At 44.2% G+C, this 18,919-nt stretch overlaps 1 long non-coding RNA gene across 1 annotated transcript; it reads right to left on the minus strand.

The window, feature by feature from the left end:
* Nucleotides 1-8,586: 8,586 nt before the first annotated feature.
* Nucleotides 8,587-12,456, minus strand: LOC143501886 (uncharacterized). The gene is made up of 3 exons (XR_013126986.1): nucleotides 11,253-12,456; nucleotides 8,825-8,903; nucleotides 8,587-8,722 (listed from the first exon to the last, which is right to left on the minus strand). It is a non-coding gene; the product is annotated as an uncharacterized LOC143501886 (long non-coding RNA).
* Nucleotides 12,457-18,919: the final 6,463 nt, after the last annotated feature.

The raw sequence follows: 18,919 nt of genomic DNA on the forward strand, positions 1-18,919 counted from the left end.
ATGGCTGGACCAGCAAGGACCGGTAGTGGTCCTAGGAAGCCACCAGCCCAGTCCCGTGCCAGCGACCCCCCCCCCCCCCCCCCCCCGCCCCGGCAGGGAGCAGGAAGCGGGTGAAGGAAGGCCTTCCCACCCCTCCACCCCCAATGTTGTGTGTAGGTGTTGGTGTATATGCATGTGTAGTAGTGTGTGATACTATGGTGCAGTTAAAATTGAGGAGACAGGTGCTAGGACAAACGTGAGTGCATGTCCACACCGTCCCCTCAAAGGCCCTCAATGTCTAAAGTGCAGTAAAAACTGAGGGACAGACAGTGGTGAGGAGACGGGTGAACCATGGCAGCAGGCCCACCTCGTCAACCTCTGGGTACATGCCTGTCCCCAGAATCCTAAATGAACAAGGATGTGTGTGTGTGTGTGTGTGTGTGTGGGGGGGGTGGGTGGGTGGGAATGCTTAGGTCCAGAGGAAAGGGTCCTCTGGAAGAGGAGAGCCAGCTTGCTAGCTGGCTCATTGAGCACCGAACTTCATTGCCCCCCCAGCTCAAGGCAGGGAGCGGTCGACCGGGGGAGACCAGGGCGGCAACCCTCCCCACCACAGAGGTGGGACCAAGTCAGTGTTTTGCAAGTCTCAAGTAAGTCCAAGTCTTTATCCTCAAGTCCCGAGTCAAGTCTCAAGCAAAGACAATCAACTCAAGTCAAGTCTCGAGTCAAGACAGGCAACCGTCAAGTCAAGTCCCAAGTCTGAAACTTGGAATTTCAAGTCCTTTCGAGTCTTTTTTTTTTTTACAGGCACCAACGCTTTACGAATGCTACGCTGATGCGTTTACTCGTTTTGTTGGTGTCCGCCAGCCAAAAGATGACAGATCATTTACATTTTATCTTCTCTTAATTACATAAATGTACTTAAACAAGAATGTTTCATTACATCATTTTACACGAAAATAGCAAGCTTCATCGTAAGCAAGATGCTGTCATTACGAATGATTATTCTAAACATTTGGATAAAATGTTTAAATATAGACTAAATAAAAGGTTAGGGTTATTTTTTCATTGTTTTCTGTTATTGTGGGGTCACGGTGTAGGCTACTATTGTTACCTGGAGATTCAGTGGGGTCACATATTCTGATGGCTGCCGTCAGAATTGATGACCCCAGTTAAAAAGGCTCACCTGTACATCCCATTCATGATTTCTTTGTTGGCTGCAATGGTGAGGGGATGGTAAATCTTGTTTAAGTACATTTATGTAATTAAGAGACGATAAATGTAAATATAAACATCTGTCATATTCTGGCTCGTGGACACCAACAAAACGAGTAAAGAAAGTGCATCAGCGTAGTTTACGTAGCATTCGTAAAGCATTTGTGCCTCTGAACAGAAACTGTGAAATAGCGCCCCCTGTGGTCACAAAACTCGACGGTCACAGAATCTGGTGTAACGCTGGTCTGCGTCAGAAGGACGGAAATGAAATTAATGGGGCGCACTTTATAAATATTAATATGCATTTTAAAAGATTTGGGGTAAAAAAAAAAAATCAAGTCTTTGCAAGTAAACAGGTTCAAGTCCAATTCAAGTCCCAAGTTATTGGTGTAAAAGTCCAAGTCAAGTCTAAGTCTCTGAATATTTTTTCAAGTCAAGTCAAAAGTCTTAATATTAATGACTCGAGTCTGACTCGAGTCCAAGTCATGTGACTCGAGTCCCCACCTCTGCCCCACCACCACATCCAAGCCCGGATCCACACCACCCCCACCACAGAGAGCAGCCGGTCCGCACATCCACATACACCTAGACACACATTTCCTTCATACACGTATGCATTCACACACATTTAACCCATAAATATATACATATATACACATATACATACATACATCCATCCATATATATAAATATATACATACACATACATACATATATACATATATATCTACACATACATATACACCCACACACGCTTGTCCCATATACACCACACCCCTGTGTATGCACCCACAACCATACCAATCGCACAGTGATCAAACGATGACAGACATCAACAGTATTGAGGACATGCTGGTCGGAGTCCGGAACCCTACCTCCCGGCCCACCCCAGACATCCCCATCATCCACCACCCCACTCCCACCACCCAGGCACCTCGGAGCCCCAAGGCCCAGACCCAACGCCCCGACCCAGGCCGACCGACCCACCCCACCCAGCGGCGCAACCGCAGCGGCGCAGGTCCCCCCGCACGGGCAGGGCCCCAGCTCGGGGTCGGGGGGCCCCAGGCACCAGGCCCCAGGTCCCGCCACCAGGCCCCACAGGGGAGGCCAGCCACCCCGCCAAGGGCCAGCATCTGCTCCCCCCACGCCCCGGCCCCACACCCCAGAGCCCAGAGGGAGCGCCACCCAAGCCCCCCCCACCACCGCCCGACAGGGCAAGCACATGTCATCCCAGGTCGGCAGCCCCGGCCCCCCCGCCCCGAAAGTGGCCGGCACGAGCAGTCTCCCCGGGGTCGACCCCCAGCCACCAACCGGCCCTCCGGGAGCTGAAGTCCCCGCCAACCACCCCAACTAGCTAATGGAACTGATCAGTGGGAACCAAAGAGAATTAAATTCCTCCAACTGGTCTTTAGAGGAAGCAGACATTCTCTCCAGACAGATGTGATCGAGTAATACATTTTTGTAATGAGTAATATGCAGGCGCTTTTTCGTTTTCCAATTGATAAGAATGGTTTTCTTGGCGATGCATAGGGCAGTGAGAACTATGTGTGATATGTCTGCCTCTGTATCTAATTCACTGACGTCTCCTAAGATGCACAGTCTGGGGGAAGTTGGGATGCAGCTTTTAAGCCCCGTGGACAATTCTACACATACCTTCTGCCAGAATTCCTTAACAGGCCTACAATCCCATATAGCATGCATATAGTTATCAATTATATTGCCTGTACAGTGGGTACATATGTTTGATTGTGCTAGGCCCATTTGGAACATCCTTTGTCCTGTATAGTGTGTTCTATGAAGGACTTTGTATTGTATAAGTTGTAAGTTGGGGCTTTTACTTATTTTGAAGATATTTGTACATATGTCGGTCCAGAAATGTTGATCTGGATTAATAAATAGATCTCGTTCCCATTTGGCTATCGGAAGGGAGATTGAGTCATCAAATTTTAACAATAATTTATACAGTTTTGATAATAATTTAGGAGTATATAGATTTAAAAATTCAGTTATCCATGCTGATATTTCTAAATTCAGTTGATTGCGGTTGAATCTCTGTTGAATGATGGATTTTAATTGTTGATATTCCAGAAATCTACTGTTGTTTATTCCATATTCTGATACAAGTTCCTGGAATGTGACAAAGTTTCCATCTTTAATAACATGTTCTAAATTTTTTATTCCCCTGTCATGCCATGATGAAAAATGTAGTACTTTCTTGTTCTGACAGATGTCTGGATTGTTCCAAATGGGTGTTAGTTTGCATGGGATGAGTGGGGACCGAGTTAATTTAAGGAATTCCCACCAGGCTGTCAGTGAAGTATTTATATTAAGGCTTTTAAAACAGTCCTGACGCTTAATATTAGAGCTAATATTTTAACAGATATTTACTGTAAATCGATACAGTATTTTTCTGTCTTTTTCATAATAAGAGAATATACCTGTAAAATACAGGAAAATGACTTTTTAAAATAAAACTCCTTTAAATATACAGTCAAAGTCTGTAAATTTAAATTACAAGAATTTCTTGTTTTATAACAGGATTGTATATATTTTTAAGGGTCTTGAGTTTTTATTTAGTAGTTATCAGTGTAAAAATGCAGTTTTCAGTGTAAAAACACAGAACAATGCCTTTTTGTTCTTTTGTTCATCGGGTGATGCTCGTGTATCAGCCAGAGAAGGTGTGTCGTATTGTGAAGGCATGTGGGGTCCTGCACAATGTTGCGCACAGGTATGCTGTGCACCCAGCGAACCCAGAGCCAGGACAAATTAATGCGCAGCGCAAATTTTAACCAATTATTTTATTGAGTCGCTGATGCTAGTGAGCGCATCACTGATATTTTTAGGTGCATTATATAATTCTGCCAGTGTGCATTATTCTGACCCCACAACATTTAAAGCTTCACACACGCTATCCCACTCAGACCTTTTGCGCTTTGCCGTAATGCCACAACGTGTCAAACAAACATTTTTTCCGCACCTCTACCTCATTCAGGAGCGCCTCTACTTTCACATTCAGTGAAGTTTCTCAACGCCGGAGCACTAAGCCCCTCTGGGGCGGAGCAGTAACCACAGGGGAGCAGCTGGGAGTGGACGGGGCACGACCAGCCCCCGACCCAGAACCAGCCGTCCTCACTCATACAGTCAAACTCATATATACATTCGCCCCTATACACCCACACAACCCCTTATATACCCCCTATCATCACCCGCACACGTAGACCCTCACACATATACACCTACACGCACATGCACATTCACCCCAACATAAAATCCTCCACACATTCGACCACACCCATATACACTCCTGCGCACATATACACACCCCCAAATGTACCCTCACCCCAATATATTCACACACACCCATATATTCCCCCCCAACATGTACTCCTTCATCTACCTGTACAAAAAGAGACAAGGACAAAGACACACACTCATCCAAACCAACACACCCTCCGCGGCGGGGGTGAATGGCTGGACCAGCAAGGACCGGTAGCAGTCCCAGGACGCCACCAGCCCAGCTCCGCGCTAGTGACCCACCCCCGCTCCAGCAGGGGGCAGGAAACAGGTGAAGGAAGGCCTTCCCACCCCTCCACCCCCAGTGCTGTGTTGTGTGTAGGTGTTGGTGTATATGCATGGCCCACCTCGTCAACCTCTGGATAACATGCCTGCGCCCCAGGATCCTAAATGTACAAGGACTGTGTGTGTGTGTGTGTGTGTGTGTGTGTGTGGGTGGGTGGGTGTATGGTGGGAATGCTTGGGTCCAGAGGAAATGGTCCTCTGGAAGAGGAGAGCCAGCTTGCTAGCTGGCTCATTAGGCACCGAGCTTCACTGCCCCCCCGCCCGAGGCAGAGAGTTGTCGACCCGGGGAGACCAGGGGGACACCACACTCTGCCACCGCATCCAAGCCCAGACCCCCACCACCCCCACCGCAGAGAGCAGCCAAAACACATATTCTCTCTCACACACGCATACACCCACACACATTCATCCCATATATACATCTCCACACACATATACACCCACACACGTTTGTCCTATATACCCAACACACCCATGTAAGCACCCACAACCATACCAATTGCACAGTTATCCAACGACAACAGGCATCAACAGGGTGAAGATGTGTTGGTCTGAGTCCGGAACCCAGCGCCCCCCGGCCTGCCCCAGATCCCCCCAATAGCCACCGCCCCACCCCCACCACCCAGGCATCTCAGAGCCCAAAAGCCCAGACCCGACGCCCCGACACAAGGTCGACCGACCCACCCCACCCAGCGGTGCGCCCGTAGCAGTGCAGGTCCCCCAGCACGGGCAGGACCCCAGCACGGGGTCGGGTGGCCCCAGGCACCAGGCCCTGGGTCTCGCCACCTAACCCCGCAGGGGAGACCAGCCACCCCCCTTAGGGCCAGCACCTGCTCCCTCCGCACCCCCGTCCCTGCACCCCAGAGTCCAGAGGCAGCGCCACCCAAGCACCCCCCACCACCGCCAGCCAGGGCAAACACACAAACATCCCAGGCCGGCAGCCCCGACCCCCCAGCCCAGAAAGTGGCCGGCATGAGCAGTCCCCCCGGAGTCGACCCCCAGCCACCAACCGGCCACCAGGGAGCTGGGGTCTGCACCCGTCCAGCCATGCAACTGTCCATCTGGTCCCTGTGCATGTTTCTGGCATCTTTTTTTTTTTTCCCACCACCACCCCCCTCTTCGGAGGACTATTGATACTTTATTATTTATTGTTTATTCAATCATAAAAACATATATAAATTTAGCACATTTTAAATGGGGGGGAGGGGGGGTATAAAGGGAGAAGAAAAGGGGGGGTGTAAAGGGGGACAGAAACAAAAGGAAGAGGGGGTTATACAGATATATAATATGTATATGGTATAATATAGTGCAATATAGTATATTATAATATAACATAATATAATACAATAATATATAATATACCATATTGCTTATAAAAAGATAGAAATGTACTTTAATCATGAACTTGTGATTTGTTTGCTACAGTTGAATTTGCTTATGTTGTGATGTAATATTTGAGTTAGTTGTGTCTAGATTAAGTCTGTATCTGTATTTATGGTAGGCTCTAAATGTGTATCTGGGGGGATATAATATATTAGAAGATTTTTCCAGTGATTGATGTTTATGTTATTTTTTGTTTTCCAATTCATGAGGATGACTTTTTTGGCAATGACTAGCGACATTAGGATTGTTCTATTGTTTTGTGGTGTTGTGCTAATGGTTGATATGTCCCCTAGTAGGCATAATGAAGGTGTTGGATGAATTTGGGTATTTAGTGCTTGAGATAGATGAGTAGTGACTTCATTTCAAAACAGGTTAACTGGAGTGCAGTGCCACATAGCATGGATATAATTATCAACAGTGTTCTGATTACAGTGTGTACAGTTTGGTGAGTTTGTGAATCCCATTTTATACATTTTGTATGTGGTATAGTGTACTCGGTGGATAACTTTATACTGGATTAGTTGTAAATTAGTATTTGTGATAATGCTATAGTTATTATTACATATCTGTATCCAAAAGTTGGTATTAAAAGTTGATGATAAATCTTCTTCCCATTGCTTATACGGTAGGCTCATGTTAAGATTTAATTGAGATATAATTTTATATATTTTGGATAATGTTTTATTTGCTGTATTAATGTTAAGAAGTTCTGAGATTGGTGTAGAGAGGGCTAGAGTAGTTGGATTGATTTTTGAACTGATGAGTGATCTTAACTGGTGATATTGTAAGAACTGAGTTCTTTCGATTCCGTAATTCTGGGTTATTTGTGGTAGTGACATCAGTGTGGTATTGTTATACAGATGTTTTAGGTGTGTGATTCCCTTATTAGCCCATGATAGATAATTTAATGTTTTTTTATTAATTGTAAAGTCCGGGTTATTTCAGATGGGTGAGTGGATGGTTGGTGTTAGTGCTGAGTTTGTTAGTTTGTGAAAATTCCACCAGGCTGTCAGAGTTGTGGCCACAGTTGTATTATAAAAACATGGGTGATGTTTAATTGTTTGGCTGATAAATGGTAAATTGGATATTTGTATATCTTTACATAGTGCTTGTTCTAAATCAGTCCATGATCTATCTGTACTATTAGGTTTTATCCATTTATCCATTTTGTTTCTGGCATCTTGAGGATTCTTACCATTGTGTTAACCTCTTCCCCTACTCCCAGACCCCTCTCTTCTTGACTTCCATCTGTCTTCCTCCGTTATCCGCTCTGTCTCCCCCAGGCTCATTCCTATGTCTCAACCAGACCCCCCACGTTTGCTCTACTCCTCAATCCTGTTCCCTTGCCCCAACCAGTTTCCTCTCCTGGCTGCCCATTTGGGTCAGAGCACTCCGCGGGGTGGGACACTTCTCACCCTCAGTGTTCCCCTTCCTTGTATTGTTTACCTGTTCCATGTCTGTTCAGCCCCTCGTTTGTCATGTTTCATCTGTGTTGTGTTCCTGTCTTCAATTAGTTTACTCTAGTCTTTGCCAAGTCTGCAGCCATCTATAAAATGAGTGGTTCATAACAAAATGGCAGTGGATTCTGTATATTAATACAAGCTTTTCATGTGTACAACATTTTATATTTGTTTTTATATTTGTTTTATATTTGTTGTTTGTTTTTTCTTAACCCTCATGTTGTCTTGATATTCTGTATATACCCCGTAAAAAATGACCATGGCAAGGAAAAACTCCAGGGAGAGATTAGGAAGAACCCATTCTCCATTGGGCGCCCAGCTAGTAGCAGTCCATTTTTATTGTTCCACATCTAGGCCGAGCAGTCCCTTCAATGTGGATGTTGGGCCTAAATTATGTGTGTGCAGTGTTGTCCTGAATGAGTGTTCATATTTTTGTGAATTCAGATCTTGAACCGTTCAGTTTACAAACAATTAACGTTAATGTGATTTCTGTCACAGCACTTTATCCAATCTTGGATGCACTATAGGAAAAGTCATCAAATTTAGTGTTAAAAAAAGATAATTAAGTGGTTAAATGTGCTCTCTTCAGTTAAATGTGGTGGTGGGTCATTTTTGACCTTTAAGACAACAGAGCTTTTGATTTTTCCACTTGTAGCATGTTGTCTGGCAACCCCCACACAAGCCTTTGTTACTGCCTTGCTGGAAGTTTCCCTATGAATTAATCTGACTCTCCTCATAATCTGTGAGAATCCTAAATTGGCCATTACCAGAGTTTAAGCCCAGACTTAAAATAAGGAGTAGTCTTGTGTCACCACCACGAATAAAGGATCACTGTGCAAGCTGTACTTTATTTATTTTACTATCCACAAATTACTCAAGGACTTGATTACCGTAACAAACACAGGACTCCTGAAATATTTTAACAATACCTGGTAACAGTGGTCAATATATAAACACATAAAGGACTTGATAAAGCAGTTCTTAGGATGCTCTACCCATGCATTTGAAAGGCCTTGGCAGGGCTTTGGAAATTGCTGAGCACATCTGGAACAAAAGGTTGCGACGTCTTTTTCTTGACGATGTAGAAGCCGTTGGTTCAAGGTGTGAAGCTGTAAAATATAATATTTATTAGAACTACAGTAAACTTCATGCTAATTAAATGTTAGAATACTGGTATAACTATGTGCCCCTCTCAGAGCATTCTGACTTACATTCTTGAAGATGTGCAGAGGAGGAGCAAGACTTCTGGCCATCAGGTACCAGACCAGCAGCGCTCCTTGCATTTGATTTCTTGAAGAGGAAACATTAAACAAAACAAACTGACAAACATGAGAACAAGCTATAAAATAACCAAATGTTTCACTGATTTATGGAACAGTGCATGACATCAAATGATTAGTGTAAAACATTATCCCTACCTTCCAGTGAACACAGATTGTAGGTGTCATCCGAGTGATAAAACGGAATCCACCATGCCTTTTCACAACCACAGGCTTAAGAGAGTCCTCTACAAATATCTTTGACTTTGCAAGTGAGCAGCTGAAATTTGACTCTCACATATATTGCCATTCTCACCGATGGAGAATTCCATGATATGGTTTGTCTTTGGCACCAAGGAGAGACTTGCTACTCCAGCCACTTTTGACCCATTGTTGCATGGATTAGCTGAGATAAATTTGTCTTGCTCTTCTGGATGAACATGTATAATATCCTCTTCAGTAGAAAGTGATTTTTGTTCATAGGTTTGCTGAATAATATTTTTACACAGTAGCTCTGAACCTTTCATTCCTTTGATAAATTTAAGAACCCATGAATAGTACATAAATAGCAGTGAATGTCAGAGGACAAACCAGAGTCTTCAGTTGCTTCAAGCAACTCGCTTACAGCTCTGAAGGCCTTAGTCTGGAACTGTGGCCCCTGTGGCTTTTGGTTCTTGTCTCCAAAGTGTGTCTTAGTGGTGAAATTCTGTTTGGAGGTAGTTGAAGCCATATCTTACTAACAAGTCTTACTGGACTGGACTGTTCTGGACCCAAGTGGTCCAGACAGTGGTCCAAGGTGTTGTTTTCAGATGAATATTTGCATTGCATTTGCAAATCAATGTCCCAGAGTCTGGAGGAAGAGTGGAAAGGCACATAATCTTGAGATCTAGTGAGATGCTGGTGTTGGTCAACTGTGTGTTATATCAAGACCAATGTTAGTGCAGCCATCTACCAGGAAATTTTAGAGCACTTCATGTTTCCCTCTGCTGACATGCTTTTTGGAGATGGAGATTTCATTTTCCAGCAGGACTTGGCACCTGTCCACCCTGCCAAAAGTTCCAATACCAGCTTTAATAACCACAGTATCACTGTGCTTGATTGGCCAGCAAACTCGCCTGACCTAAACCCCATAGAGAATCTATGGTGTATTGTCAAGAGGAAGATGAGAGACACCAGACCCAAAAATGTAGAAGAGCTGAAGGCTGCTGTCAAAGCAACCTGGGCTTCCATAACACCTCAGCAGTGCCACAGGCTCATCGCCTCCATGCCATGCCGCCTTGCTGCAGTAATTTGTGCAAAAGGAGCTCAGACCAAGTATTGAGTATGTTTACTGTACATGCCAACATTTCTGAATTAAAAATAATTTTCAGTTGGTTTATATAATATTTATAGATCCTGGAGGTCTCCTGGAAGTTCTCTCCTTTGTCTTGACACATTAGATTTATTGACCTTTATTTGATTCACCATCTAATCTTTTAAACTTTTTAACTGCTTAAGTAAGAAAACAAAAGAATAACGTGAATGCAAATGAAATAAATCAAAAGATGTACAGTTGGAGAACAAACAGCAAGGGTCACATTAGCTGAGTGGACATTACTTGAACTTGTTACCCCATTTGAAGAACAGATACCATATTGTATTTTACACTACTGTTGGTTATTGGCGAGGTTTATATGCTGCATATGAGACTTAAAAGGCTAGTACTTCTCATTCCATGATGCTGGATGGCACTGTCAAGCTATAGCAAAAATATCTTTTTATTTCATAATTCAATAACTTGACTAAATATTGTCCAATGAGGACAAGCAAAGAGTCCTCCAAGCACTTCTGGGAAGTTTGTTTACTTGGTGGTGATTTAAAACCTGTGGCACTTTTGAAATGAAGAGTTTTTAGGATGTAGAATTATTCTGCCTTAGGGTTGTAAGAAGTCTGAGGGCACCAATGAAATTTATGACCCCCTCTTGTTCCTGGTAGGGATGTTGAACCCTGCCTTTGAAGGTGGTGATAAGCTTATGGTGTTTAGGTTCATCCTAATTTATGGCTGGGTGATTGAGTAACCATGGAGCCAAAGTTGCTTTGACCTTGAAAACTGATGGTAAGATGGTAAAACTCCTTGCGGATGGTATTCATATGGGCCCATTTGCCTATTTTGATTGCAACCAGATTGGAGCCCAACAACTTGATGTCCCATTGGTTTGATCCTACGTCTGCTTTACTTACAACCCCAAGAATGTATGATGGTCCTCTTCCTGCACACCCTACTACACAGCCCAATCTTGTTGCAAGTATTGCACATCAACTTTGTAGCTTGACAATTTCATCATTTTTGCACCGTGCTTTCTGAAACCTTCTAGTGTCTTATTTTCTCCTTTTGACTTACCATGACACTTGCTGCACGTATGAGTGGCCTCAATCTTCACGCTTGTTGCCTCCCCTTGCATGTTGACCTGTGAAGCAACCTCTTCCCACGGCCTGACCGTCTCAGTGGTCAGTGCTCACATCAGCTCATTTTCAAGTTGCAACTTCTGTGAGGCATCTTTGCCTCACAGTCTATGGGAAAATCCAAAGTTCAATACCATTTCAAATAGTCTAAGCTGTTTTAAAGCATCCTAATTACCCTGATTCATTGGGAACAGCTATTTTAATCAACAGGTGAAAAAACAGCTCTCTACAGTTGGTCTGTGGACAGTCATGGTTAAGACAAAGGAACTAAGGACCTGTGGCTGTGCGTTGTGGTTCACAAGTCAGGAAAAGGGCTATTAGACCATATCTAAATGTTTTCAAGTTCCAGTGGCTACAGTGCAAAGCATTATTAAATACAAGATGTTCAGTACCGTGGAAAATCTCTGAGAATGTGGTCGGAAGCTAAAAGTGACACCTGTGCTAGCCTGGAAGATAGAGAGGTGAAAAAGAATCCAGTGATCATCACCAAGGCCAAACTGCTCACCTGCACAACCTCTCTCTTTGTGTCACTGTGACTTCATGTGCATCACCAGCACATTGAGGTAAACAAACACTTTTATAGGATAAACACTTTTACTTGGCTTTTCAGAGGTCACAACAACTGTGTGATATAAAAGTGTCCAGGAGTGATGCCGAGATGGCTTTAATATTATAAATTATGTTGATGGTTTGCTAGCTAGTTAAAGAAAAGAGCTAAATATGCATCAGAAGCTATAGAATATTACCTTTGGAATGTTATGGAATATTCCCTTGTAATTTAAGCTGTATAGTTAACGTTTCCTGGCTTATTCAGTAACTGTCTTTTTCCTTCAGAGTGGTGTCCTTTGACAAACCAGACCAATATTCTCAGACAACTTTGCAAAGCTAATAGGACTAGTTTCAAAACAAATACATTTTGGTTTTGCATAGCCTCCTAGAGAACATTAACTTCTCTGGGGTTAAACTGTTTATACTGAGAATAGCAACTTAACAGATGCACTGACTGATTATGCACTATTATAGACAAGTTTAATCTAATAAATATTTATGTTCATACATGCATTTGTGACTTTGCATTTGAAAGGTTCCTAATCCTGTCTATGTGCAGATGGTTTTGAGCTACACGTAGCATCCTTAACAGAAAGCAGACACCGTAGACCTCTTAGTTTTGTTTGACACATTTATTGAGAAATTTTCATTAAAAGATTTAGATTTATCTATTAAGAGCTAGTGATGGGTAAATGAGGCGTCATGAAGCATTTCGACCCATAGGGAAACTGTATTGATACTGTGTCGATACTGTGTCACTGAATACTGCCACCTACTAGACCTTAAAAATCACTACAGGCAACCTAGTTGACGGACTGATTTGATGACCTAGTCTATACAAAATGTTTTAAGTCATTGTATTTTATTGTGTATTATAGTATTTCATATATTGTTACATAAAAAAATCTTTGATATTCTTAGATACAGTCAATAAATAATGTGAACATGAAAAAGTGAATGTGTTTGAAATAAGGATGCTTGTGGACTTTTTTTCACAAATTTTTATTCAAAAAAATAAGTTTTTCCAACGTTTTGAATTTTAGTCTGTTACGCTTTTTTGAAACAACTTCTCCAGCTGTAGAAAATACTTGCTCACACGGAACAGATGAGGCTGGAGTGCAAAGATATTGTAAGGACAGCCGGAAGAGATTTGGATAAATAGTCTTTTGGTTTTGCTAGTATATCAAAGGATTCTGGAGACCTGGCAATATTGCCCTCTGCCAGGTATTTCTGCACCTCCTGGATGGCATCAGCAGTGGCACTTTTGGTTTGTCTGCTTATTTCAGCCAAAGGTTATCTAAAAACAACAATTTGGCATTTAAGTACATGATGTCCAAACAACAAACAAATAATGCTGAATAACATGCCTGATGACAACAGCTGTTGTGAAGACGGTCCAGGCTGGGGCTCGTTTGTGCGTGTACTTTTTGGCCACCATTTTTTTGATGGTCTGAAAATCATTCAAATCAAAAATACATTTAAATGAAAGATGACATAAATTGGATTTATCAACTACTACTTTAGATCATTTCCACACAAACCTTTCTGGTTGGCAAAACATATGAGGGCTCAAGGACTTGAACCAGTTCACATTTCACTGCTGCAGACTACATAGCAGGAAGCTCGCGGCTAAAAGTTGGTGCTGTTCCCTGTACTGTTACTGTTCCCAGTACTGTTACTGTCCCCGGTACTGTTACTGTTCCCAGTACTGTTACTGTCCCCGGTACTGTTACTGTTCCCAGCCGGTTTCAGTGGAACAGTTGCTGTCCGCGTTTGAAAGATCAAGCTCTCGGCTGGGAGTACACGTACATCCGCTAGCATTTAGCTGTGACCCGCTAGCATCTAGCCCCGGTTCGCTAGCATCTGGCCCCGGTTCACTAGCTTCTAGCCCCGGTTCGCTAGCATCTAGCCGTGATCCGATAGCATCTAGCTAGAAAAGAGCAAGCTCTCGGCTCGGAGTACACCACGAACATCTACTAGTCGAGAGTTTGCTCTTTCAAATGCGGACAGCAACTGTTCCACTGAAACTAGCTGTGATCCGCTAGCATCCAGCTCTGACCATCACTTTGCTGTCGACTATATTGGACACTGAATAAACAATAACACGTAATAACTTGGTGTGTGTCATGAACTTTATTGATACTGATGTAAACCAAACAATCAATAGCTGACGTCCCTTGGCTTGCTAGATATTGTTAACTAAAGCTGTCAGTATCATTTGTAATATTATAATATATATAATAATAATATGGACTGTTTTACCACTCCGTAGGATGACTAATGGAACCAGCTATACGTTAAATAATAGTTACCTCGCTAGTGCTAGCTGGTGTTAGCTTACCCTGGTATAAGTGAATAAATTATTCTACAAACAATTTGTAGCCTTTATTTAACTTGGAACCGTTCGTTGTTGAATGTTCTCCAACGATACTGGAAACGTATTTAAAATTCAGTCTCGGCAGCGACGACAGTGATGAAGTAAATACACGCTCCATGCCGAGGTGAATTGACAACAACTATCTTCTGCGAGTACCGGAACTTGTTTTACCCGGCGGTGACGTATTTCCACTTTGTTGTGAAAAGGGCCCATGTGTTATGTATTGGCGCATTTCCACTAGGGCCTGCTTGGCGCGGTACGGTTCGATTCGCGACGGTTTGTGAGTGTTTCCATTAGTACCAGGAACCGTTTAGCCGGCCCCTTTGGGTACTTTTTTCGTACCGACTCGCTTGAGGTTCTAACCGTTCCAAAGCGGTACAGTTCTGTGACGTGGAAGAACAGCATGACACTGATTGGCCAGGGAGTGTCGTCACAGGTTGCGTCAGGAGAGCGACTCCTCCGCTATGCTATGGACTCCTCAGCCATTTTTAAAACCCAAGGAGCGAAGTCTGTTCCCTGGTCAAACGCCGAGGTACAAACCTTTCTGTTAATAATCAGCGATCAAAAAAATCCAGGGCGAACTGGATGGGGCCACTAGAAATGTAAAGGTTTTTAGCGAGGTTTCCGCGCTAATGGCCACTCATGGCTACCAGCGGTCCGTTCAGCAGTGCCGGTCGGTCCAAGCTAAAAAAGCTTAACGCGATTACCGGGCGGTGAAGGACCATAACGGACGCAGCGGAGCAAACCGCAAAGACTGGAAATGGTTCCAGCAAATGGATGTCATATACGGTCACCGGCCAGCCAGTAACGGAAGAGAAAACGTGCTGGACACGGCGATGTCGGTGCTGGAGGCCATGGAGAATGGTGAGTGTATTGTGATTTCAGTTTTACTACTAGGCTCGTAAAAGATGTAATATGAACGTAATATGAACGCATCTATTGTGAACGCAGGAATTTAGAGCTGTGTTTGTAGTTAATGTTACCACCACAGTCACTACTGTACAATAGCTAGCTCTTAGCCTTGCTAGTTGCTAGTTAGCTGTAGCCATAGCAGCGATGACGTGCTACACATTTTGTGCAGTTACGCTATATTGTTGTTGCTTTCACGGGAGTGCTTGTGTTTAATATTTGTTATTTTTTACGTTCAAGATTCCCCTTCCACTTACGAGGCGAGCGGAGTTGGCGGAAAATGTTTCCTTCAACCGGGCTTTCCTCGGGGTGCTTGGCGAACTTGTGAACACCATGCGAGACAGACGCCAGTAAAAGCACACAAAATGTTGCTTGTAGTACTATAAATATTTATTTCATATAAATTTGCTTTTTGCACTTTTTTAAACTATAACTATAATTTACATATGTTGTACTTTAAATATCTATATTTCATAATAAAGTTTGATTTCATTTGATTGTATGACTGATGCTTTTTATGCAGGGTGTGTTCAGCCTGTTTGAGTAATACCAAATTATTATCAATAATTAGAGCAACCACATACAATAATGAAGATAAAGATAAATAAGATACAATAATGCTATTTGTTAAGGGGTGTTGTGCCGGTGTTGTGGTCGCATACAAATGCCGGTGTTGTGGTCGCATACAAATGATGTCACGACACTACAACCCGCGCGCCAACAGCGACTCCACCCACATTGGGGTGGTTCACCATTGTAATGGAAACACAACGCGACCGTACCGTTCCGTTGCGAAGCGACCCGTATCGAACCGTACCGCGCCAAGCAGGCCCTAGTGGAAATGCGCTATATGATGCATGTGTTGCTTTTCTGGCTCAATGCCTTATAGGCATGCAGCAAGCCGCTGAATTTGCCCCTCTGAATCATTTCACCTGTGCGCTTTACTCAATATGCCGTGTTTCCAGTTAGATTTGAGGCATAAAATGATGCTGGCTCCTCATACATATATGAACTAGTTATGTATGATCCAATTGAGTTTTGCCTGGCCCAAGACCTTACAGGCATACAGCAGGCCTCTGAACTTGAATGTGTGATCCATTTCACCTGTGCGCTTAACTACTCAATATGCTGTGTTTCCAGTTAGATTTGAGGCATAAAATGATGCTGGGCCAGGCCAAAGTCAGGTTTCTCATACATATTTACCTACTCATACATACTTACCTACTCAATATGCCGTGTTTCAAATTAGATTTGAGGTATTAAATGATGTTGGATCAGGCTAAAATCACGTTCCTCTCTTAGGGAGTGACCTGTTCTTCATGATGCATTTGTTATTTCTCTGGCCCACCATCAATAAGGCTTTCAATAAGCTTCTGAAACTGCCCCTTTAAATGCATTTCACCTATATGCCCACTGCTCAATATATCATGTTGTGTGCGGGTATTTCTTCTTACGATTAATTTGTGTTCTAGAACAGCATTTCTGTGTTTTTAGTTTTCAAATCTAAGAATATGTTTCCTTACGTTAGAAATGCTGACGAATTCAATCATCATGTACAAATCACGTACAATTGGAACAACTTGAAATAGAAACCATTTACAAAAGGAATGCTTTCATTACATTTTTATTTTTTTTCTACATTCACAAAATCAGTATGGGAATAATGAATAGTTTTTTTGATTTTCCGATTATAATTGTCAATTGAATATCAAATGAACAAATGATACACGGATTGAAACCACTCGACGTGTCGTGATAAAAAGGGAGCACAAATGAACAAAACAAAAACAAATACAAGCCAGGGAAGGGAGCTGGCTGAAAACAAAAGCACATGGAGGAAATCCACTCAACGTGTCGTGATCAAAAAGGGAGCACAAACGAACAAAATAAATGTAAGCCAGGGAAGGGAGCTGGCGGAAAACAAAAGAACAAAAACTAAAAAATATATAGAGAAGAAACAGCTTGGGGAAAACTTGAGAAAGGCCAGAAAGGGCGCAGGAGAAGAGACCTCGAAAAATAGTAGAGCGAGAGAGAGAGAAACGACTGCTCAATAACCGGGTATAAGGCTGGCTGCAAGAGCGAGAGGCAACAAACAACTCAGCAGTGAGGCACTGCAACCGTGCCCATTAAATAGGGGAAGGCACAGCTGCAGGTCCTCACCACTGATTGCGTCTCCCATGAGTATTAGCTTGTGGGTTCCCTCCAGTGGCGACAGGAGGGATGGTCCTGGACCCAGCCCTGACATTACCACGAGTATTAGCTCATGGGTTCCCTCCAGTGGCAACAGGAGGGATGGTCCTGGACCCAGCCCTGACAGAGCCCCCCCTCCTAGGCCCAAGACCCCGTGGGCCCAGAGCGATGGCCCTGTCGCGGTAGAAGCCAGAAATCAGGGCTGGACTCAGGATACGGGACCGGGGAACCCAGGAGCGCTCCTCGGGGCCGTACTCCTTCCAATCGACGAGGAACTGCTCGCGACCCCGGACACGGCGCACGTCCAACAAACGGCGGACGGTGTAGGTGGGGAACCCGCTAACGACACGCGGGGCGGCAGCCTGTGGGCCGCCGCACAGAAATGGCCGAAGGAGAGACACGTGGAACACGAGATGGAGGATGGAGCAATCCTCTAGGTTTACTGTGCGGTGCCTTGCCCCGATTACAAGTCTCACAGGTGGCCACGAAGGACCCGACCGCCTGATCCATCTGAGGCCACCAGAACCTCTGTCTGATAAACTCCAAAGTCCTACATGCCCCAGGGTGGGCCGTGAAACGTGCCGTATGACCCCAGGTAAGGACCTTGCGCTGCACCGCGGTAGGCACGTAAAGACACCCAGGTGGTTCCCCACCAGGACCAGGCTCCTTAGGGAGCTCCTTAAGGACCAGTTTTTCAATGTCCCACTGAATGGGAGCGACCACCACCTCAGGGGAGAGCACGGTCCCGGGGGGGTCGGTCTCGGGATCCGGCTCCCACTGCCTGGACAGGGCGTCGGGCTTCGTGTTTTGTGACCCCGGGCGGTAGGACAGCGTAAACTCAAAGCGGCTAAAAAACAAGGCCCACCTAGCCTGTCTGGGGTTGAGCCGTTTGGCCTGCTGGAGGTAGGACAGGTTTTTATGATCTGACCATACTAGGAAGGGATGGCAGGCCCCCTGGAGCCAGTGGCGCAATTCCTCAAGTGCCAGCTTGACGGCTAATAATTCCTTGTCCCCCACGTTGTACCTCCGCTCATGACCTAAAAGAAGTATTTAGTAAACGTAAAGCCGGCTTCTTACCCATTCACACAGCTCACGACATCTCCATCGATCTCCAGCATAACACTTCTCCTCCTAGGGGGTGGTTGTTTTCATTAGCTTTGCCCGAACGCAAAGCTATGGAGTAATACATCCAGGAATCCCTTGCTGTTGGGATTATTCGGCCGTCCACGTCTCCAGCCGGGGCTGGATTTTTCTTTGTGGGGAAAAAGGACGGGGGGGCTCAGGCCCTGCATTGACTACAGGGGTTTGAACAAAATCACAGTTAAGGACCGTCATCTCCTTCCTCTCATGTCATCCACTTTTGAAGCATTACAGCAGGCGTCGGTTTTCACCAAGTTAGACCTGCGGAGTGCTTACAATCTGTTACGGGTGAGAGAAGGAGATGAGTGGAAAACCGCTTTCATCACGCCCTCACTCCTTCTAGAGAATCACCTGTATGTCAAGCGAGAGAAATCAGTTTTCCATGCTGAAGAGGTTTCATTTCTAGGGTTCGTGGTTTCGAAAAACTAGCTGGCCATGAA

The sequence above is a fragment of the Brachyhypopomus gauderio genome, unplaced genomic scaffold, assembly GCF_052324685.1.
Source record: "Brachyhypopomus gauderio isolate BG-103 unplaced genomic scaffold, BGAUD_0.2 sc175, whole genome shotgun sequence".
In the NCBI taxonomy this organism is placed as follows: domain Eukaryota; kingdom Metazoa; phylum Chordata; class Actinopteri; order Gymnotiformes; family Hypopomidae; genus Brachyhypopomus; species Brachyhypopomus gauderio.